Genomic DNA, 24496 nt, shown 5'->3' on the forward strand with positions numbered 1-24496 from the left:
TTGCCCAAACATTTCAAATTTGGAGAAACCAGCAAGGCCCGAGAGCCCACCTCAATATTGACAGCCCCTCTGCCCGCAATGCCCAGTCTGAAACACCCTGATCACCTACATCCAGGCTGACATCCAAGTCAATGATCCTGAGTCAGATGTTTGAAACTGACATCCCCCTAGGACCTCATTGGAACCCCAGATTAGGTTTTCAGGCATCTGTCCTCAGTGAACATTCTGGAATACCAATTTATGATACAACATATGGTCCCTGAGCCCCACAACAGAAGATATTTTGTCCCCAGAAGGAAACCACGCTCCTCGACCTCTGCCAGACCCTCAGAGTAGGAGAATCCTGCATGACACCTTAACCAACAGCACATTCTAAGATCTCCCTACTAAGAAACCACCATGGTGACCCCTCTGCAAGAGATTCCATGTCAACTCAAGGCCTTGATACTTTTCCCCAGAGCCACCAGACGGAGCTGCATCTGCCTCAGCTGCTATGATCAATGGAGGTGCACTTTCCAGGCATCCTTGTGGGAGAGCGCTGCTACACAAACTTTCCACATGGGGGCCCTGGAGAAAACATATTAGACTCCACCTGTCCAGTCGAAGGAAAACTTACTGTTTGGAGCATCTCTCAAGCCTCAGAGTGGGAAATCTTTCATGGCCTCTGACACCACCCTTCCATTAGTCTGTCATAATAGATACAGACTCCAGTGTGAGCAAACATCTGACATCCACCCTTAGGGGCTAGATATCCCGTATAAGCCACTGCACAAACGAACTGCCTTCCACTTGGCACTGAATTGATCCGTAGCTTATGTTTACAGTACCACCCTCACCCTACTGGTCCCCAAGCCCTCTTGATATGGAATTCTGGAGCTACCACGCAGTATTCTTCCTTCCCCATAAAAAGAAAAAGTGCATGTTGGGTCTGCCCAGAAACACCACATGAGATTCAATCTGCTCGGCCTTCAAGTGAACCCCAATTTATGGGCTTACTTGCCACTAATGCTGTGTCTGACAGAGCCTGAGCCCTTAGCTACTGTCAGAAACCCAGAATGCAGGCCCCATATCCAGCATGTGAGACTGGTCATGGACAAAGTCTGTCATTTCTACCCATCATTGGTGTTCAGACACCTGTCCCCAAACCTTTGCTGGAATTCCTGCCAGTGGGGGAACCTGAAGCACAATAGAGAACTCCTCCTTCCCATGGCAGGAAACCTGGCAGTTGGGATGGGTGTCCATCCCTCAAAGTGGGAGCCAGCTGCACGACCAATGAAACCACGCCCACTTCTGAGGGCCACGCTGGGCACAAACAGGCATTGTGACCCTCAGCCTGAGCATGTTTTCAAACAAGCCCTCTCAGTTGCACCATCAAGATCCCACATTGCAGGCCTGGTATGCCCCTTGGCCCAAATCCCAAGCCTTGGTGGGATTTTCCAAGCATCCTGACTCAGAACCCGTCTCTTGCATCCCTGCTTTGGGGCACACATAAGATGGAAACCAGCAATTTTTCCTTCCCTGAGAAAGCCACCAAACAATGGAAGCCGCCAGGATCTTTAGAGCGGAAAAATCTCCTATAGACCCATGAGTCCACACCTGCATTCTGAGGCCATCCTGGACACAAAATCCAGATTAAAAAGTCTGTGCTACCGCCTTCTAGTCACCCGGTTTACGGTTCCTGATGAGCTGCCCTCCAGGTCTATACATTGGGCCTGAGATCACCTTGCCACTAACCCTAAGCCGAGTTTGTGTTTGCAGACTTCTCTCCCAAAACCATGACTTCCATACCCTCCAGGATTGGGTTTCTGTAGCCACAACACAAGACTGTGCCTGCCATCCCCAAGGAAATTGTGTCGTCAACATTGCCCATCCCCACCAGATGGGAGAAATCTGCAAGGCCTCTGAGCACACCCCAATTTTGGAGGCCGCTCTGGACTCAAATGCAGTCTGAAACACCCTGATTACCTACATCCAGGCAGACACCCAAGTCAATGGGCCTATCGGATGTTTTAAACTGACATGCCCCTAGTACTTCATTGGAACCCTAGATTAGGTTTTCAGGCACCTTTCCTCAGAGGCCTGTTCTGGAATACCAACTTATGATTCAACATGTGGTCCCTGAGCCACAAAACAGAACATTTCCTGTTTCCAGAAGGAAACCATGCTCTTGGACCTGTGTCAAGCCCTCAGAATAGATGAATCCTGCACAGCCTCTTAGCCACAAGCACATTCTAAGATCTCCCTGGTAACAAACCAGCATTGTGACCCATCTTCATGAGACTCCATGTCAACTCAAGGCCTTGATACTTCGGTTTAGAGCCAACAGTATTACCTGCCATGTTCCTCTCCTGCAATGGTCAATGGAGGTGTGCTTTCCAGGCATCTATATGGGAGTGCTCTGCTACACAAAGTTTCCTCATGGGGGAACCTGTTGCAAACAAACCAGAATCCCCCTGTCCCGTTGAAGGAAACCTTGCTGTTTGGAGCATCTCACAAGCCCCAGCATGGGAAATCCTCCATGACCTTTTGACGCCACCCTCCATTTTTGGTCATCATAGACACAAACTTTTGTGTGAGCAAACAGCTGACATCCGCACTTACTCAGGTGTTGGATATATCCAATCAGCCGGTGCACACTGGAACTGCCTTCTGCTTGGTAATGACTTTAACAGTTGCATGTGTTTACCATTCCATCTTCACCCTCCTGGTCCACAGGTCCTCTTGATAGGGAATTCCGGAGCAACAACACAGCATTCTGCCTGCCCCAGGAAAGAAGAATTTCCTGGTGAGTCTGCCCAGAATCCCCACATGAGGATCCACCTGCAGGGCCCTCGACGACACCCTAATATCATAGGCCACCATGGGAACTAAGGCTCTCTCTGACAGAGCCTGAGCCACGACCTCCAGTCAGCCACTGAGACAGTGGGCCCCATTTCCTGAAGGTGGGACTTGTTGTGGCCCAAAGCTTTCATCTCTACTCAACCTGGATATTCAAGCCTTTGTGCCCAGTCCTTAGCTCAAACCCATGCCTATAGGGTACCTGAAGCACAAGAGTACTGCTCCTTCCTGATGGCAGGAAATCTGGCTGTTGGGATGGGTGTCGAACCATCAGAGTGGGAACTAGCTGTATGGACATGAGACCAGGGCCACACATGGGAGCAGCCCTGGGCACAAACAGGAAATCTGACCATCAGCGTGAACCCTCTTCCAAACAAACCCCCACAGTAGCTGGACAAAGAGCCTGCAGAGTGGGACATCCAGGCCCCTAGGGGCAAATCCTCACCCTCGTTGGTGTTTTTCAGTCGCCTAGACCCAGACACTGTCCCTGGAATCCCTCTTGTAGGGGTCCATTGAGACAGAAAACAGCAGTCTTCCCTTCCTCCAGAGACAGCAAATCTTGGGAAATGGGCAGAATCCCCAGTGATGAAGAAGGTACCATGGCCCCATGAAGCCACCCCTACATTTTGTGACCGTTCTGGACACACAATCCAGACAGAAAAGTCTGTCCAACTGCCTCAATGACACCTTAATTTCACTACACAATGAGCTGCCCTCAGAGCCTACAGATCGGGGCTGTGATCACCTCAGGCCTCACCCTACCACTAGTTTGCATTTGCAGATTTCTGTCTGCAAAACCCTGTCACACATGCCCTCCAGGATGGGGCCTCTAGAACCACACTGGACGACTATGCCTACCCTCACAAAGAAAACTCTGCCCTTCACTGTTGCCCAAACCCTGAAGCTTAGGAGCAAAGTGCAAAGCCCCTGAGCCCACCTCAATTTCCAAGAACAGTCTGGACCCAAGTGTACATTGTGACACACAGTGAGCACCTGCCTCCAGACAAACATCCAAGTCAAAGTCCCTGAGTCAGAACATTGACCCTGACATGCCTCTAGGACTTCATTGATGCCTTAGCTTAGGTTTTCAGGCACCTGTCCCGAGAGGACTGTCCCCCCATACTGTCTTATATTCCAACATGTTGTCCCTGAGCAACACAACAGAATCCTCCTGTCCCCAGTAGGATACCTTCCTCTTGGTAGCTGTGTCCAAGACTCAGTGTATTAGAATCCTACATTGCCCCTGTCCATCCCAACATTCCATTGTCTCCTTGGATACAAACCAGCATTGTGATCGAACAGCATCAGACTGCATGTCAACTCAGCCCCCTTGGAACTTGATTACCTTGATTTGGTTACAAATGACTACATTTTACCTCTGTAAGTTACAGAAAACTTAAGAATAAGTTTCCCTAGTCTGGAAGAGCAAACATGAGACAAAACATCAAGAGATACAACATTACAGTCTTTCAGTTCACCTAGTCCCATGTTAATAATTCTGGTTTAATCCGAATGCAGCTTTTACTTCTATAAATTCTTACCATTTCAGTTCCAGAATTTCAACATATCAAAGACCTGTACTTGTCCTGAAATTTTCCCATATGAATTTTCGTTGAGATTGAATTTATCTTCCAAGAGAATTAAAACAATTACAAATGATAAAAACTCAGAACTGATATGGTAAAGATCTGGTGAGATGAGAATTTACAATGTAACTGGCAAGAAAATCAGGTTACTTCTGTGACACGTGACATTTCCATAACCACAATATCAAGTGGTGATCTATCAACGTATCAAAACTTTAGGAAATGCATGGCATTTTCCCAAATGTAATCCAAGGTTTATCATTGGTTTAAATCCTGTCAACAATTGCTAAAACCTTAGAAAGTTTTAAAACACATGCCTAAATATAATCAGGGATGTTAAACACCTGATAAAACAAAACATAGAAACTGAATTTTCTGGGCAGGCAATGAGAAAAACCATAACAGATCAATTAAATTAAGAAAACGTTGTCTTTTTAAACAGAGAGAAAACCAGCTTTTCTATACCAGTGTCTTTTTTTTAAGTAAGCAGATAATGAGTTTACTAGGCTTCCCTTCCACCGTGAATGATGTTGCAGACAAAGGGAGGGGGATCTTTCAGAAGCTGTCCTGCTCACATCCCTCGAGGCATGTCCATATAAACCCTGGACTAGGACACTCCGTGGACAAGATGACCGTTATGACATATGACTCCCTGCGAGACTCAGGGTGCAGCCCACTCAGACTCTGTAGTGGAAGTGGAGCCATACAGGCACATTCACACAGTCAGGCACTTTTCAGACTTAAACTTTTACATATCTCCTACTTTTTATATAGATAGTTGCTTTTCTCATTTCCATCAGTCTTAATTGAACTTAAGAGAATTTTGTACTCTTAGAAATACCTGAACCTGTACTAAAGACTAAATATAAACCAATTGTGAGTTAGTACAACAGAATTCTTTAGATGGCAAACTTATCAATCAGTTAAGCACAGAACATGTTCACCAGCAGATTTCAAAGGCAAAAACCCAGTTCCAGCAGCCAATGCTCTAGCATTTTATCCCATTTGGTTAAGACCTACATGTCCAACAAATGTAATTCCATTTGTCATTTAATCAACCCTTCACAGTTTCAGGTTACCAAAGACTTCGGAAGCCACTTTCAAAATTACCCATTAAAACCTTGAGACAGACAAATAACCATCTCCACATCAGATGCCATGCTCTCCTGCCAGCAAGGGGGAGGGGCTATGCAGTCCACGTTGGGCCAGAAATGGCAAGGAATTCCCCAAAACAAAGGGAGTTTCTGCAGCTGCTTGGGAATATTCCTTAAAGTCCCTGTCTCGAGGTCGGTTCATCCCGCAGTGCCAGTTTTGCTTACCAAAAGTGGCCCACTAGGCACTATATCCCATGCCCGGCTCCAATGAGCCATAATTGGGCCCCTTAGCCCGGCATTTGACTAACCCCAGTTGACTCCAGTTTTGGCCCTTAACAAACAAAATGAGTGAGCGAGAAGCCTCACATCTATTATGAAGAATGGGGAGATGAAAGTCAAAATCCCCTTACTCTCTGATTGCCCCATTCCTTCAAGCATAAGAAACAACACAACAGACAACAAAAGGACCAGGCAAAGACAACCACAGGCCCAAGGATTCTTATCCATAACATGCTACTGCTGGGGGCTTTATCCCCCGACCACCTGGGGGGACTCGAACCCCTCAACCACCCAGGGGGACTCGAACACCACAACCACCCAGGGGGACTAGAACCCACAACCGTTCAGGGGGACTCGAAACCCACAACTGTCTAGGGGGACTAAACCCCCCCAACCGCCCATGGGGACACAAACCCCTTGATGGTCTAGGGAGACGTGAAACCCCTGGCCTTCTAGGGGAACTCGAACCCCCAACCGCCTAGGGTGACTCGAAACCCCTGACCGCATGGGGGACTCGAACCCCCCCGGCGATCTACGAGTAGAGGGATGGGGCGTCCCCACATCCACTCCAACCCTGGTGGGCACGGCTGCATCCATCTTCTCTCTGGTGGTCCATAACCTGGAGCTCTAACCAGAAAGAGAGGATCCAGTGATATTACTTCTGGATGCTTTTTCCCAAAAATTTCAATGCTGGCTCCGTTCTCATCATTTGAATCCTGGTGCCCCCTACAATAGGAGCGAGTCTGATACAAAATGAAGGTCAAGGTAAGCTTAATTTCACGCCAAAACTGAGAATCAAACTGACTGGTCAGTGCCATCTCTTGCAAAGAGGCGACCCCTCCCAGCCTCACAGACTAACTTTTTTGTTTTTAATTATTATTTATTTATTTATTTTCAGAAAAACAGTATTCATTATTTTTTCACCACATCCAGTGCTCCATGCAAGCCGTGCCCTCTATAAAACCCACCACCTGGTACCCAAACCTCCGACCCCCCCGCCATTTCAAACCCCTCAGTCTGTTTTTCAGAGTCCATAGTCTTTCATGGTTCACCTCCCCTTCCAATTTCCCCAAATTCCCTACTCCTCTCTAACACCCCTTGTCCTCCATGCTATTTGTTATGCTCCACAAATAAGTGAAACCATATGATAATTGACTGTCTCTGCTTGACTTATTTCACTCAGCATAATCTCTTCCAGTCCCGTCCATATTGCTACAAAAGTTGGGTATTCATCCTTTCTGATGGAGGCATAATACTCCATAGTGTATATGGACCACATCTTCCTTATCCATTCATCCGTTGAAGGGCATCTTGGTTCTTTCCATAGTTTGGCGACTGTGGCCATTGCTGCTATAAACATTGGGGTAGAGATGGCCCTTCTTTTCACGACATCTGTATCTTTGGGGTAAATACCCAGGAGTGCAATTGCAGGGTCGTAGGGAAGCTCTATTTTTAATTTCTTGAGGAATCTCCACACTGTTCTCCAAAGAGGCTGCAGCAACTTGCATTCCCAACAACAGTGTAAGGGGGTTCCCCTTTCTCCACATCCTCTCCAACACATGTTGTTTCCCATTTTGTTAATTTTGGCCATTCTAACTGGTGTAAGGTGATATCTCAATGTGGTTTTAATTTGAATCTCCCTGAGGGCTAATGATGATGAGCATTTTCTCATGTGTCTGATAGCCATTTGTATGTCTTGATTGGAGAAGTGTCTGTTCATATCTTCTGCTCATTTTTTGATGTGTTTGTCTGTTTCATGTGGGTTGAGTTTGAGGAGTTCATTACAGATACTGGATATCAACCTTTTGTCTGTACTGTCATTTGCAAATATCTTCTCCCATTCCGTGGGTTGCCTCCTTGTTTTTTTGAATGTTTCCTTTGCTGTGCAGAAGCTTTTGATTTTGATGAAGTCCCAGAAGTTTATTTTCGCTTTTTTTTCCTTTGCCTTCGGAGACGTATCTTGAAAGAAGTTGCTGTGGCTGATATCAAAGAGATTAGTGCCTATGTTCTCCTCTAAGTTTCTGATGGATTCCTGTCTCACGTTGAGGTCTTTTATCCATTTTGAGTTTATCATCGTGTATGGTGTAAGAGAATGGTCGAGTTTCATTCTTCTACATATAGCTGTCCAGTTTTCACAGCACCATTTATTGAAGAGACTGTCTTTTTTCCACTGTATATTTTTTCCTGTTTTGTCAAAGATTAATTGACCATTGAGTTGAGGGTCCATATCTGGGCTCTCTACTCTGTTCCACTGGTGTATGTGTCTGTTTTTATGCCAGTACCATGTTGTCTTGGTGATCACAGCTTTGTAATAAAGCTTGAAATCAAGTAAGGTGATGCCGCCAGCTTTATTTTTGTTTTTCAACATTTCCATAGCAATTCGGGGTCTCTTCTGATTCCATACAAATTTTAGGATTATTTTCTTCAGCTCTTTGAAGAATGCCGGTGGAATTTTGATCAGAATGGCAATAAAAGTATAGATTTCTCTAGGCAGTATAGACATTTTAACAATGTTTATTCTTCCGATCCAAGAGCATGGAATGGTCTTCCATCTTTTTGTGTCTTCTTCAATTTCTTTCATGGGTGTTCTGTAGTTCCTCAAGTACAGATCCTTTACCTCTTTAGTTAGGTTTATTCCCAGGTATCTTATGTTTCTTGGTGCTATAGTCAATGGAATCAACTCTCTAATTTCCCTTTCTGTATTTTCATTGTTAGTGTGTAAGAAAGCCACTGATTTCTGCACATTGACTTTGAATCCTGCCACGTTGCTGAATTGCTGTATGAGTTCTAGTAGTTTGGGGGTGGAGTCTTTTGGGTTTTCCATATAAAGAATCATGTCATCTGCGAAGAAAGAGAGTTTGACTTCTTCATTACCAATTTGGATACCTTTTATTTCTCTCTGTTGTCTGATTGCTGTTGCTAGGACTTCTAATACTATGTTGAACAAGAGGGGTGAAAGTGGGCATCCTTGTTTTGTTCCTGATCTCAATGGGAAGGCTGCAAGCTTTTTCCCATTGAGGATGATATTTGCTGTGGGTCTTTCATAGAAAGATTTGATGAGTTTCAGGAATGTTCCCTCTATCCCTATACTTTGAAGCATTTTAATCAGGAACGGATGCTGGATTTTGTCAAATGCTTTTTCTGCATCAATTGAGAGGACCATGTGGTTCTTCTCTCTTCTCATATTAATTTGTTGTATCACATTGATTGATTTGCGAATGTTGAACCATCCTTGTAGCACAGGGATGAATCCCACCTGATCATGGTGAATAATCTTTTTAATGTGCTGTTGGATCCTGTTGGCTAGGATCTTGTTGTGAATCTTAGCATCCATATTCATCAGTGATATTGGTCTGAAATTCTCCTTTTTGGTAGGGTCCTTGCCTGGTTTGGGGATCAGGGTAATGCTGGCTTCATAGAAAGAGTCTGGAAGTTTTCTTGCTGCTTCAATTTTTTGAAACAGCTTCAAGAGAATAGTTGTTATTTCTTCTTTAAAGGTTTGGTAGAATTCCCAGGGAATCCGTCAGGTCCTGGGCTCTTGTTTTTTGGGAGGTTTTTGATCACTGATTCAATCTCGTTTTTAGATATCGGTCTATACAGGTTGTCGATTTCTTCCTGGCTCAATGCTGGTAGTTTATATTTTTCCAGAAATGCATCCATTTAATCTAGGTTGCTAAGCTTATTGGCATATAACTGTTCGTAATAATTTCTGATGATTGTTTCTACTTCCTTGTTGTTAGTTGTGATCTCTCCCTTTTCATTCATAATTTTATGAATTTGGGCTTTCTCTCTTTTCTTTTGGATTAGTGTAGCCAGTGCCTTATTGATCTTATTGATTCTTTCAAAAAACCAGCTTCTAGTTTCATTGGTAAGTTCTACTGCATCTCTGGTTTCTCCCTCATTGATCTCAGCTCTAATCTTGATGATTTCCCTTCTTATGTGTGGAGTTGGTTTGATTTGTTGTTGATCCTCCAGTTCTTTAAGGTGTAGAGACAGCTGGTGTGTTCTGGATTTTTCAATTTTTTTGAGCGAGGCTTGGATGGCTATGTATTTTCCCCTTAGGACCGCCTTTGCTGTACGGAAGTGTCTTCATTCTCATTGGTTTCCATGAATTGTTTCAGTTCTTCTTTGATCTCCTGGTTGATCCAAGCATTCTTAAGCAAGGTGGTGTTTAGCTTCCAGGTGTTTGAGTTCCTTCTGAACTTTTCCTTGTGATTGAGCTCCAGTTTCAAAGCATTGTGATCTGATAATATGCAGGGAATAATCTCAGTCTTTTCGTATCGGTTGAGACCTGATTTGTGACCCAGTATGTGGTATATTCTGGAGAAGGTTCCATGTGCACTTGAGAAGAATGAGTATTCTGCTGTTTTAGGGTGGAATGTTCTGTATATATCTATGAGGTCCATCTGGTCCAATGTGTCATTCAATGCTCTTTTTTCTTTATTGATTTTCTGCTTCGATGATCTGTCTAATTCTGAGAGAGGTGTGTTAAGATCTCCTAGGATTAGTGTATTCATATCAATATGACTCTTTATCTTGATTAACAGTTTTCTTAAGTAATTGGCTGCTCCCATATTGGGAGCATAGATATTTACAATTGTTAGATCATCTTGGTGGATAGTCCCTTTAAGGATTATGTAGTGTCCTTCTGTATCTCTGAGTACAGTCTTTAGTTTGAAGTCTAATTTATCTGATATGAGAATCGCTACCCCAGCCTTCCTTTGAGTCCCATTGGCATGAAAGATGCTTCTTCACCCCTTCACTTTCAGTCTGCGTGTATCTTTAGGTTCAAAATGGGTCCCTTGTAGACAGCATATGGAAGGGTCCTGTCTTTTTATCCAATCTGCAACCTTGTGCCGTTTTATGGGTGCATTTAGGCCATTCACATTGAGAGTGATTATTGATAGATACGTTTTTATTGACATCGAGTTACCTTTGAAGTCTTTCTTTCTGTAGACTGTCTCTATATTTCTGTTCAATGCTATTCTTGGGATTTTTCCTCATTTATAGAACCCCCCTTAATATTTCCTGCATTGTCGGCTTGGTGGTTGCATAGTCTTTTAAGCCTGGCCGGTCTTGGAAACTCTTTATCTCTCCATCCATTTTGAATGTCAGTCTTGCTGGATAAAGTATTCTTGGCTGCATGTTCTTCTCATTTAGTGCCCTGAATATATCTTGCCTGCCTCTTCTGGCTTGCCAGGTCTCTGTGGACAGGTCTGACGTTATTCTGATGGGCTTCCCTCTGTAAGTAAGGAGCCTCTTTGCCCTGGCGGCTTTCAAGAGATTATACCTACAATTATAATTCCTCACTTTGACTATCAGGTGTCGTGGTGTTTTTTTGGAATGTATAATCTTGGGTGGAGACCGTTCATCCCCTAGTACATGAACGCTGGTTTCATTTGCGAGATTCGGAAAGTTTTCATGAAGGACTTGTTCCACGGTATCTTCTAGACTTCTTTCTTTCTCCTCCCCTTCAGGGATTCCAATAATTCTGACGTTGGAACGCTTCATGGCATCATTTATTTCCCTGATTCTGCTTTCGTGGGATCTAAGCTTTTTGTTCCAGGCTTCCTCCTGATCCTTTCTCTCTATCTGTTTGTCTTCCAGATCACTAATTCTATCTTCTGTCTCAGTTACCCTAGCTTTGAGAGAGTTTAGATTAGATTGGAACTCATTGAGAGCATTGTGGACCTCCTCCCTGGTAGCTTTAAGCTCTGCCCTAATATTGTGAACATCCTGTCTGGTCGCTTTCAGTTCAGCCCTAATCAATTCTGTTTGGTCATCCATGGCTTTCTCCAACCTAGTTATTGCCTGGATAATTATTAGCCTGAATTCTCTTTCCGACATATTGTCTATGTTGATAGCCGTTAACTCTGTTGCAGAAGGTCCATCCTCTGTATTTTTCTTCTGTTGGGCATTCCTCCTCCGAGTCATTTTGATGGGAGAAGACTGAACAGATGTAGCTAGATGTATCAACTCTGGTGCAGTCAAGGTGCACCCTGGAACACTTCTGAGCAATCAGGATTCCCCACCCAAATAGAGACAAAAGAAAAGAAAAAGAGGAAAAGAAGAAAAAGAAAAACAAAAAAGAAAAAAGATACAGAGAGAGAGAGAGAGAGATTGGAAAGAAAGGGAAGATGAAAGAGAAGGTTCAGACCAGATGGGCTCCAAGGTAAAATTTATGAAGTAGACAAACAAAAAGAGATAAAAAGACTATTACAATTATATTGCAAGAGAAAAAAAGAAAAAAATATATATGCAAATAAAGAAAGAACCTCGTCAAAAAGAACCACAAGTGTAAAATTTATATGCTATCAGGACAAACACAAAAAACACAGAAACACTGGTGGAAGAAGATGGGAGAGTTCTTATAAATTCTCAGTGTGTGCGAGGAAGGTTATTTTGATTCTTCCTGGATGTATCTTGATGTCTTTGTTAAAGGTCTCAACTTTCCTAAGATAAAGGGGTTAAAAATTGGTTTACCTATATGGGTAGTTTTGATTGGGAAAAGGGGATTACTTTGAAGTTAACTCTATATGAATACTAAAGGATAAAAATAAAAAGGAATATACTAGACTAAACTAAACTAAATATTTTTTTAAAAAGGGAATTCAAAAAATAAAAATGCAAAAGAAAAACATAGGTGTATGTATCATAAAGTTCAGGTTAGAAAGGTATTATAGAATTTGATGTACTGTACAGTTCGCTGTACGGTAAATAGGTTAAAAAATTACCTATGTGTAAAAAAAAATAAAAATAATAAAATAAATAAAAAAATATGAACCGGAATAGTGGAAACGAGTGAACAATACAAGTTTTCCTATGAAGTAGTGGTGGTTCTCTTGTAGTCCTTTTTTTTTTCTTTGTTTGTTTTCTGGGGGAGGGGCCTGCCACGTGGGTTGTCAGTCAATGATGTTTCCTGAGTTGAGTCCCCTGTCCCCATCAAGGGGGTGGGCTCTGGGGAAACTGGTTTTTTTCAGGCTTTTGTTCTCTGGTGGTTTTTTTGCTTGTTCACTTTTTTCCCTCTCACCTTTGATGGTTTTTGTAGTATTAGAAGAAATCAAACCGCACCCTGATCTCTGTCTCAGAGAGAAGCCTCAGTCTGGGTGCAGAAGCTGAATAAATTCCCCCTTGGACGCTGGCAGCACAGGTTCCAAGGTGCAGACCCTGGGGGCGCAGGATCTTTAGCTCCTCCCCAAAGCCAAGGCAGTGGCGGCTGTCTGGGAGCTCCCAACCGCCAGAGAGGTTCCAAGCAGCGATCCCACACTGATATTTTGCCGCCGGCCCGGGCTGGGAGTGCCCGGCTTGCGCGCACCTCTTTTCAGAGGCGGCTATGGGTCGGGCGTGCGACTGGGGCGCTGAGAACGGGGCGCGGGTCCGTGAGCCCCAGGCTGGGCTTTTGCGCGCCTCTGTCCGGGGAAGAGTAAACGGGCTGGCGCGTGCGTGGCTTAGACTTTGAAACAATGGCGCAGGTCAAGGAGCGCCCGCCGGCCCTCAGTAATTCAGGGGAGAGTGAGGGACGTGCACGCGTATCTCAAGCTTTGTGGAAGGGCTAGCGCGCGTTCCGCAGACCGGCGCGGCTCCCATCCCCTCACAGGAGCCGGAACCCACGCGCTCTGGGGCGCGCTGGCGGCTTAGGGACCAGGAGCGGTTTCTCTGCCGCACTCTCTCTGCCTCAGCGCCGGGGAGGATGTCTGGGACCGGGGACTTAAGCCCCTCTCCCTAGCCGCCCCAAGTCCCACAATTTCCCCCCCGCAATCCTTTGCTCTTTTGGAGTGCTTTCAACCAGTCTCCGAGTTACTGCTGGTCCCCAGACGCAGGGCGCTCTCGCTCGGATTGGGGTATTACTTTCCCACCGGTCGCCACTGGTGGCTCCCTCCCCCTTTTGTTTATCTTCTGATATCAGTCCGCAGTTCCCATTCCGCTTTACCTGCTCACTGGCGTCTTCTGCCCCTGTAGAGATCCAGACGTGTATAATTCTGATCTCAGGCTGATTTCATGGGTGATCGGAGTTCTTTGGTAGGTAATCAGCTCACTTTGGGGTACTGGCTGAAAAGACGCCTCTTCCTACTACCCCCACAGACTAACTTTTATACAGGTGTTTAGCTGGGCTATACACACGTGGCCAATGAGATTGCAATACACAGAGAACACTGCACAGTCATGCTAAATCACCACACACAGGAAAAAAAAATGCTAGGTAACACACGGGTGTCCAATTATATTTCAATTTACCCTAGTAGACATATGAGTGCTCCACTGATTGGATGTCTTCACCTGGCCTGAACCGCCCTTGTATCTAGGCTTTGCAAATAAGTTCATCTGGGAAGGGTGGTGTCAATCTAAGTTTACTGCATAGGGTCAATCTAAGTTCACTACATAAACACAAAATGACTTTCTCTGGCCAACCAGACCCTTACAGAGGAGCCTTAAGCACCATAGAGAAATCCTTCTTCCAGATGTCAGGAACCTGTCTGTTGAGATTGGTGTCCAACACTCAGAGTAGGAGCCAGCTGCATGGCCAATGAGACCACACCCAATCCTGAGGGGAGCCCTGGGCACAAACATGCATTGTGATCCTCAACCTGAGCATGCTTTCAAACAAGCCCTCTCAGCTGCACCACCAGGATCCCGCATTGAAGGCCTGGTATGCCCCTAGGCCCAAAACCTAATACTTTGTGGGATTTTCCTGGCACGCAGACCCAGAGTCTGGCTCTGGAATGGAAGTTTTGGGGCACACCTAAGATGGAAACAGCACTCTTCCCTTCCCTGAAAAAGCCACCAAACTATGGGGAGCCGCCAGGATCCTTAGAGAGGAAAAAATCTCCCATGGACCCATTAGATCACACATTCATTCCGAGGCCATCCTAGACACACAATCCCAATAGAAAAGTCTGTGCCTCCGCTTTCCAGTCACCATAATTACATTTCCTGATGAGCTTCCCTTCAGGTTTATGCACTGGGCCTGCGATCACCTCACCAATATTTATAACCCGATTTGGGTTTGCAGACTTCTCTCCCAAAACCATGGCTCACATGTCCCCCAGAATGGGGTCTCTGGAGCCACAGCACAGGACTGTGCCTGCCATCCCCAGGGAAATTGTTCCCATCACAGATGCCCAAACTCTCTAGATTAGGATAAACCTGAAGGGCCCCTGAGCCCACCCCAATATGGGAGGCAGCTCTGGATGCAAAAGCCCAGTCTGAAGCACCCTGATCACCTCCATCCAGGCAAACACACAAATCAATCGTCCTGAGTCAGAAGCTTGAAACTGACATGACCCTAGGACCTCATTGGAAGGATCACAATGTATGTTTGTGCCCAGGGCTCCCCTCAGGATTGGGTGTGGTCTCATTGGCCATGCAGCTGGCTCCCACTCTGAGTGTTGGAACCCTAGATTAGGTTTTCAGGCATCTGTCCTCTGAGGCTTTTTCTGGAAAACCAACTTATAGTACAACATGTGTTCCCTGAGCCAAACAACAGAACATCTCCTGTCCCCAGAAGGAAACCATGCTCTTGGACCTGTGTCAAACACTCAGGATGATAGAATCCTGCATGGCCCCTTAGCGACAAGCACATTCTAAGATCTCCCTGGTAACAAATTAGCATCGACTCCGATCTGCAGGAGATTCCATGTCAACTCAAGGCCTTGATACTTCACGCCATAGCCACCAGAACGAACATGCCATCTTCCTCAGCTGCAATGGTCATTGGAGGTGTGCTTTCCACATATCCTTGCGAAGTGCTCTGCTACCCAAACTTTCCACATGGAGGACACTGGAGAAAGCAAACCAGACTCCAGCTGTCCAGTAGAATGAAACCTTACTGTTTGGAGCATCCCCCAATCCCCAGCATGCGAAATCCTCTATGGCCTCTTGATGCCACCCCTCCATTTGCTGGTCAGCATAGACACAAACTCCAGTGCGAGCAAAACACTGACATAGTCTTACTCAGGTGATAAATATCTCAAATAATCCACTGCACACTAGAACTGCCTTCTGCGTGGCACTGAATGTAACTGTAGCTTAGTTTTACAATTCTGTCAATACCCCCATGGACCAAAATCCCTCTTGGTAAGGAATTCTCAAGCCACATTGCAACATTCTGTCTTTCCCCATAGAAAGAAGAAGTGCCTGGTGAGTCTGCCCAGAAACACCAAATGTGGATCAATCTGCTTGGCCATCGAGGGATTTATAGGCTGCCTCGATTTACAGGTTACCCTGGCCACTAGTGGTGTGTCTGACAGAGCCTGAGCCCCGAACTCGTGTCAGCCACCCGGAAAGAGGGCACCATATCCAGCATGTGAGACTGGCTATGGCTCAAGTTCATCAACTCTACACATCCTTGGTATTCAGGCACCTGTCCCCAGCCCTTTGCTGGAATCGCTGCCAATGGGGGAACCTGAAGCACAAGAGAGAACTCGTCCTTCCCAATTGCAGGAAACTTGGCTGTTGGGATGGGTGTCCAACCCTCAAATTGAGAGCCAGCTACATTGAAAATGAGACCACACCCATTCATAAGGGTCGCCCTGGGAACAAACAGGCATTGTGACCCACAGCCAGAGTATGCTTTCAAAGAAGCCCTCTCAGTTGCACCAACAGTTTCCCGCATTGCAGGCCTGGGACGCCCCTTGGCCCGAATCCTAACCCTACGTGGGATCTTCCAGGCACCCAGACCCAGAGCCTGTCTCTGTAATCCCTGTTTTGGGGCATGACTAAGATGGAAAACAGCACTCTTACCTTCCCTGAAAAAGCCACCAACCTATGGCGAACCACCAGGAACCTTAGAGAGGAAAAGTCTGCATGGACCCATGACACCACACCTGAATTTGGAGTCCATCCTGGACACACAATCCAGATAGAAAAGCCTGTCCTACCACCTTCTATTCATGTTAATTACAGTTCCTGACATCCTGCCCTCTTGGTCTATGCACTGGGCCTGCGATCACAACACCACTAACCCACACCTGTATGTGAATTAGCACCTCCCCTCCCAAAAACATGGCCCACATGCCTTCCAGCATGGGGTCTCTGCAGCCATACCACAGGAATGTGGCTGCCATCCTCAAGGCAACTGTGCCCGGCAAGTTTTCCAAACCTTCCAGAGTATGAGAAACCTTAATGACCCTAAGCCCATCCCAATATTGGCTGCCTATCTGGATGCTATGTACAGTCTGAAACACACTGATCACCTACATCCAGGCAAAAGGCCGAGTCAATGGTCCTGAGTCAGATGATTGAACCTGACATGCTCCTAGGACCTCAATGGAATGCAACATTAGGTTTTAAGGCATCTGTCTTCAGGGGCCTGTTCTGGAATACCAACTTAGGATGCAACACGTGGTCTCTGAACACAATAAAACAAATCCTGTCCCCAGAAGGATACAGCGATCTTAGACCTGTGCCAAACCCTCAGGGTAGGAGAATCCTGCACGGCACCATAGCCACTGGCACATTCTAAGATCTCCGTGGTAACAAACCAGCATTGTGGCCCATCTGTAATAGATTCCCTGTCAACTTAAGGCCTTGGTACTTCGCCCAGAACCACCAGAATGAACCTGCCATATTCCTCAGCTGCAATGGTCAATGGAGGTGTGCTTTCCATACATCCATTTGGCAGAGCTTTGTTACCCAAATTTTCTACATGGGGGACACTGTAGCAAACAAACCAGACTCCCCCTGTCCGGTAGAAGAAAACCTTGCTGTTTGGAGCATCTCAAGCCTCAGCATGGGAAATCCTCCAAGGCTTCTTGACTCAACCACTCCATTTGTCGGTCATTACAGACACAAATTCCAGTGTGAGCAAACGTCTGAAATCTGCCCTTACTCAGGTGCTGGATATCTTGAATCTGACACTGCACATTGGATCTGCCTTTTGCTTGGCACTGAATTGAACCATGGCTTGTGTTTACAATTCCATCCTCACCCTACTGGCTCCCAAGGCCTCTTGATAGGGAATTCTGGAGCCACAACGCAGCATTCTGCCTACCCTAAAGAAAGGATAAGGGCCTGGTTAGTCTGCCCAGCAAGCCCACATGAGGATCATTCTGCTCGGCCCTCAAGGAAACCCTGATGTATAGGCTGCCCTGACTACTATTGCTGTGTCTGACAGAGCCTGAGACCAGACTTAGTTTCAACCCCCCAGAAAGTGGGCGTCATATCCAGCATTTGAGACCGGCCATGGCCCAAATCTCTCATCTTTACCCTTCCTTGGTATTCAGGCACCTGTCCCCAGACAATTGCTGGAATTCCTGACAATGGGGGAACCTGAAAGACAATAGAGAACTCCTCCTTCCCCATGGCAGGAAACCTGGCTGTTGGGATGGGTGTCCAGCCCTCAAAGACGGAGCCAGCTGTGTGGCCAATGAGACCACGCCCACTCCTTAGATCCACCCTGTGCACAAACAGGCATTGTGACCCTCAGTCTGAGCATGCCTTCAAACAATCCCTCACAGTGGCACCACCAGGATCCCGCATGCAGACCAAGTATGCCCCTAGGTCCAAATCCTAACTTTTGGTGGGATTTTCTAGGCGCCAAGACCCAGAGCCCATCTCTGGAATCCCTGTATTGGGGCACGCCTAAGATGTAAAACAGCACTCTTTCTTTCCCCGAAAAAGGCACCAAACTATGGAGAGCCGCCAGGATCCTTAGAGAGGAAAATTCTCCCATGGACCCATCAGACCACACCTGCATTCCGAGGCCATCTTGCACACACAATCCAGAGAGAAATGCCTGTGCTCCTGCCTTCTATTCAACCTATTTACAGTTCCTGATATGCTGCCCTCTAGGTCTATGCATTGGTACTATTCGCCTCCCAACTAGCCCTAACCTGAATTTCAGTTTTCAGAATTCTCTCCCAAAACCATGGCTCTCTTGCCACCAAGGATGGGGACTTAGGAACCACAACAAAGGAATTTTTCTGTCATCCCCAAGGAAACTGTGCCCGTCACAGTTGCCCAAACCTTCAAGATTAGGAGAAACGTGCAAATACCCTGAGCCCACCTCAATATTGGCGGTCACTCTCATGCAAATTCATAGTCTGAAACACCCTGATCACCTACATCCAATCAGACAACCATGTCAAAGGTCCTGAGTCAGAAGATTGGACCTGTCATGCCCGTACGACCTCATTGGACCCTAGATTAAGTTTTCAGGCATCTGTTGTCAGGTGCCTGTTCTGGAATACCAACATATGACATGTGGTCCCTATGCCTCTCAACAGAACATCTCCTTTCCTGAGAAAGAAACCGTGCTCTTTGGCGTGTGCCAAATCCTCAGGGTTTGAGAATCCTGCATGGCACCTTAGCCACCAGCACATTCTAAGATCTGCCTCATAACAAACCAGCATTTTGGCCCATCTGCAAGAGATTCCATGTCAACTCAAGGCCTTGGTCCTTCGCCACAGAGGCACCAGAACGAACCTGCCTTGTTCCTCAGCTGCAATGTTCAATGGAGCTGTGCTGTGCAGGCATCCATACGGGAGAACTCTACTACGCAAACTTTCCACATGGAGGACTCTGGAGCAAAGAATCCAGACTCCATCATTCCAGTAGAAGGAAACATTGCTATTTGGAGCATCTCACTAGGCTCAATGTGTGAAATCCCAAATGGCCTCTTGATGCCACCCCTCCATTTGTCGCTCATAAAGACACAAACTCTAGTGTGAGCAAACATCTGACATCCGCCTTACTCAGGTGCTGGATATCTCGAAAAAGATGCTTCACATTTGAACTGCCTTCTGCTTGGCACTAAATTGTACAGTAGATTGTGTTTACAATTCCATCCTCACCATACTGGTCCCCAAGGCCTCTTGATATTGAATTCTGGAACCAAAACTCAGCATTCTACCCTCCCCATAGAAAGAAGAAGTGTCTGCTGAGTCTGCCCTGAATCCCCACAAGAGGATCAATCGGCTTGGCTCTCGAGGGAACCCGATTTGTAGGCTGCATTGGCCACTAATGCTCTTTCTGACAGAGGCTGAGCACAAACCTACTCTCAGCCACCCAGAGAGCGGGGCCCCATATCTAGCATGTGGGACTGGTCATGACCCAAGTCCGTCATTTCTACCCATCCTTGGTACTCTGGCTTCTTTCCCCAGACTTTGCTGGAATCCTTCCAATGGGGGAACCTGAAGCACAATAGAGAACTGCTCCTTACGCAAGGCAGGAAACCGGGCTGTTGGGATGGGTGTCCAACCCTAAAATTGTGAGCCAGGTGCATGGCCAGTGAGCCAACTCCCTCTCCTAGGGACCACCCTGGGCACAAACAGGCATTGTGACCCTCAGGCTAAGCATGCTTTCAAACAAGCCATCTCAGTGGCACTACCAGGATCCCACATTGCAGGCCTGGTATGCCCCTAGGCCCAAATCCTAACCTTCGGTGGGATTTTCCAGGTACCCAGACTCAAGATCGTCTCACAAATTCCTGTTTTGGGCACCCTTATGATGGAAAACAGCACTCTTCAGTTCCCCAAAAAAGTCACCAAACTATGGGGAGCCGCCAGGATCCTTAGAGAGGAAAAGTCTCCCATGGACCCTTGAGACCACAACTACATTCTGAGCCCATCCTGGACACACAATCCAGATAGAAAAGCCTGTGCTACCGACTTCCAATCACCCTAATTACAGTTCTTGAAGAGCTGCCCTCAACATCTACGGATTGGGCTTACCTTGCATCTACGGATTGGGCCTACCTTGCAACTAACACTAACCCGAATTTTTGTTTGCAGACCTCTCTCCCAAAAACATGACTCACATGCCCTCCAGGATGGGGTCTCTGGAGCCACACCACAGGAATGTGCCTGAAATCCCCAAGGAAATTTGACCCATCACATTTCCTCAAACCCTCCTGATTAGGACAAACCTCCAAGGCCCCTGATCCCACCCCAATATTGGAAGCCATTGTGGAAGCAAATGCATGGTCTGAAACACCCCGATTACCTTCATCCAGGCAGACACCAAAGTCAATGATCCTGAGTCAGATAATTGAACCCGACATGCCCCTAGGACATAATTGGAACCCAAGAATAGGTTTTTAGGCATCTGTCCTCAGGTGGCTGTTCTCTAAAACCAACTTATGATACAACATCTGTTCCCTGAATCACTAAACAGAACATCTCCTGTCCCTAGAAGGAAATTTTCCCCATTCCAATGTCTCCATGGACACAAACCTACATTAGACCTCATCCACAGGAGAGTCCATTTTAACTCAGCCCTCTCTGTTGCTCCCCCTGAGCCAGAAGATCGAAAGTGTCGTGTCATTAGGAGACAATTGGAATGCGAGGTTGTAAGCCCAGGCATCCATTCTCAAAACCATGCTCTGGAGTCATTCCATATGGGACATCCTGGAGCATTCCAACATGTCTCAATTTTTCCGCAGGAAGAATCCTTGCGGTTTGGAGCATCACAACTCCCATTGTGGGAAAACCTCCATGGCCACGTAATGACGCCCCTTCCTTCATGAAGTGGCCATCATGGCCAGAAACTCCAACCTCAGCCAACGTCTGATCCTCGCCCTGACTTCAGATGCAGGAGATCTTGATTCAGCTCTGCAATGTGTGCCTGTCATGCCGTCACTCTGGAACCTACGCCTAGCTTGTGTTCTCAGATTTTTATCCTCACACTCTTGGCCACAGGCCCTCCAGTTTCGGAATTCTGGAGCCACAATGCAGCACTCTTCCTGCAATCAAGAAGAAAAGAATTTTCCCTCTGGGGCTACCCAGAAACCACAAATGAGGATCAACCTGCACGCCACTCAAATGTACCCCAATTATACAGTCTACCCTGGGCACTAAAGCTCTGTCTGACACAGCCTTAGCCTGGACCTCCCGACCCACATCCAGACAGCTGGCCACACACTGAGCACATTTGGACCCACCATGCCCTAGGTCCTCATCTCTTCCCAATCTCGGTTTTCTGGCTTCAGAACCTAGATCTTATCTCCAATCACTGCCCAGGGGTGAACGTGAGGCAGAACTCAGAACTACTGCTTCCCCATGGCAAGACACCTTGTGGTTGGCATGTTGTCCAATGTTCAGTGTAGAAGAAACCAGTGTGGCCCATGTAGTCCTGTCCATGCTTGAGGGCTGCGTTGGTAACAAACAGGCACTGTGACCCTCAGCGTGAGCACTTTCCTCAAGTAAGGCCTCTCAGTGGCTGGACCAAGAGCCGGCATATGGGGCTTGTGATGCCCCTAGGACCCCAATCTTAACCAGAGTTCAGGTTGTCCATTCGCCCCTCCCCAGGGCTCTGCTATGGAATCCCTCTTTTGCTGGGACACCTGAGGTAACAAAACGGAAAAGACACCTACCATCCCACAGATTGACCCAAAACAATTGGGATTGGGCCAAATCCACAGAGAGGAAGACTCGTCCATGGCCCATGAGGCCTCCCTAACATTGCAAGGCCATAGTTTGCACAAAATCCAGAGACAAAAGGCTTAAAAAGCGCCTCACACTCGCTCTTTCTTCATATCCCAAAGAGTTCTCCTCATAGTCTATAGATCAGGCCTGCCATACTTATGTCCCCATACATAAGCTGAGTTTGTGTTTTCAGACTTCTGTCCCCACAGTCCTGGCCCACATACCCTTCAGGCTGGGGCCCATGGAGCCACATATCAAGACTGTGCCTGCCCACTCCACAGGAATTCTGCACATTCCATTGTCCACAATCATAAAAATTAGGAGAAACCTCCAATTCCCCAAGGCCATCCCAATAGTATAGGCCACCCTGGACAGACAGGGGCAGACTGACACTACCTGAGCATCTACCTCCACTCATACCGTAGTTGGATGTCGCCAGAGAAGAAGATTGAACCGGAAAGACCCCCTAGGCCCTAATAGTATCCATTGCTTTGGTTTCCAGGTATCTCTCCTCAGAAGCCTGGTTTCCAATATCAGCATATGGGGGTTTCCTGTGGCACCAATCAGAACAAATCTCATCTTCACATGAGAAACTTGTCCTTTGGATATGTCTCAAAACCTCCAGTTAGGAGAAGCCTTCAGGGCCCAAGTGCCACCACCCCATCCCAAGTTTTCCATGGACACAAACCCACATTAGGACCCATTCCCAGGAGAGTTTATTTCAACTCAGCCCCCTCGGTTGCTCCACCAGAGCCAGCATATCAAGCCTGTCCTGTCTCTAGGAGACAATTGGAATGCAAGGTGGGCTGCCCAGGCATCCATCCTTAGATCCCTGCTCTGGCGTCGTTCATATGGAATGTCCTGGAGTGATGCAACAGGTCTCAATTTTCGATCAGAAGGAATCCATGCAGTTTGGAGCATCTCACAATTCCCATCATGGGTAAACCTCCATGGTCTCGAGATACTGCCCCCTTCATGAAGGGGCCATAATGGACAGAAACTCCAACCTGAGCCTAGGTCTGAACCTCGCCCTGACTTCAGATGCACGAAATCCCTATTTAGATCTGTAGAGGGTACCTTCCATGCCCTCGCCCTGAAACCTATGCCAAACATGTGTTCTCTGACTTCCGTCCTCACACTCCTCGCCCACTAGGCTTCCAGTTTGGGAATTCTGGAGCCACGATGCAGCACTCTGCCTGCCATCCAGAAGAAAAACTTTGCCCTTGGGGCTACCCAGAAACGCCAAATAAGGATCACTGTTAATGGCACTCGACTGTACCCCAATTATACAATCTATCCTGGGCACTAATGCCCTGTCTGACAAAACCTGAGCCTGAACCTCCCGACCAACACCCAGATAGCTGGCTCCACATCGAGCACATCAGACCTGACATGGCCTTAGGTAGTCATCTCTTCCCAACCTCGGTTTTCTGACTTCACAATCTAGACCTTAACTCCAATCACTGCCCAGGGGTGAATGAGGTGCAGAAATCAGAACTACTACTTCCCCACGGCAAGAATATGTTGATCATATGCCAATCACATGTTGATCAACTTTCAGTGTAGGAGAATTCTATGTGCACCATGAGTCCCCGACCATGCTTTAGTGCCACGAGGGCACAAACACGCATTGTGACCCTCAGTGTGAGTTGTGTCCTCAAGGAAGGCATCTCAGTGGCTGGACCATTAGAAGACATATTGGGCTTGCCATGCCCCTAGGCCCCAATTTTTAACCAGATATCTGGTTGTACAGTCGCCCCTCCCCAGGGCTCTGTTCCTGAATCCCTCTTTTGGTGGGACACCTGAGGTTAAAAAAACAAAACAAAACAAAACAAAAAAAAAACTGAAAGGACTCCTCCCATCCCACAGATTGAACTAAAAGATTTTTATTGTGCCAAATCCAAGAGTAGGAGACTCGTCCAAGGCCCATGAAGCCTCACTGACATTCTACGGCCATCAATGACACAAAATCCAGAAACAAATCCTGAGCAAGCGCCTCACAGTCGCCCTTTTTTCATATCCCAAAGAGTTCTCCTCACGGTCCATAGATCGGGCCTGCCATATCCACATCCCAAACCTAAGCTGAGTCTTTGTTTTCAGACATCTGTCGCCACAGTCCTGGCCCACACACCCTCCAGGCTGGGGCCCCTGGAGCCACATATCAGGTCTGTGCCTACCCACTCCACAGGAACTCTGCCCCTTCCATTGTCCATAATCATACAAATTAGGAGAAACCTCCAAAGCCTCGAGTCCATCCCAATAGTGTAGGCCGCCAGGACAAACAGGGGCAGTCTGACACCAGTTGAGCATCTACCTGCACTCATACCATAGATGGATG

Source organism: Neovison vison, chromosome 4 (genome assembly GCF_020171115.1).
Source record: "Neovison vison isolate M4711 chromosome 4, ASM_NN_V1, whole genome shotgun sequence".
NCBI lineage: Eukaryota > Metazoa > Chordata > Mammalia > Carnivora > Mustelidae > Neogale > Neogale vison.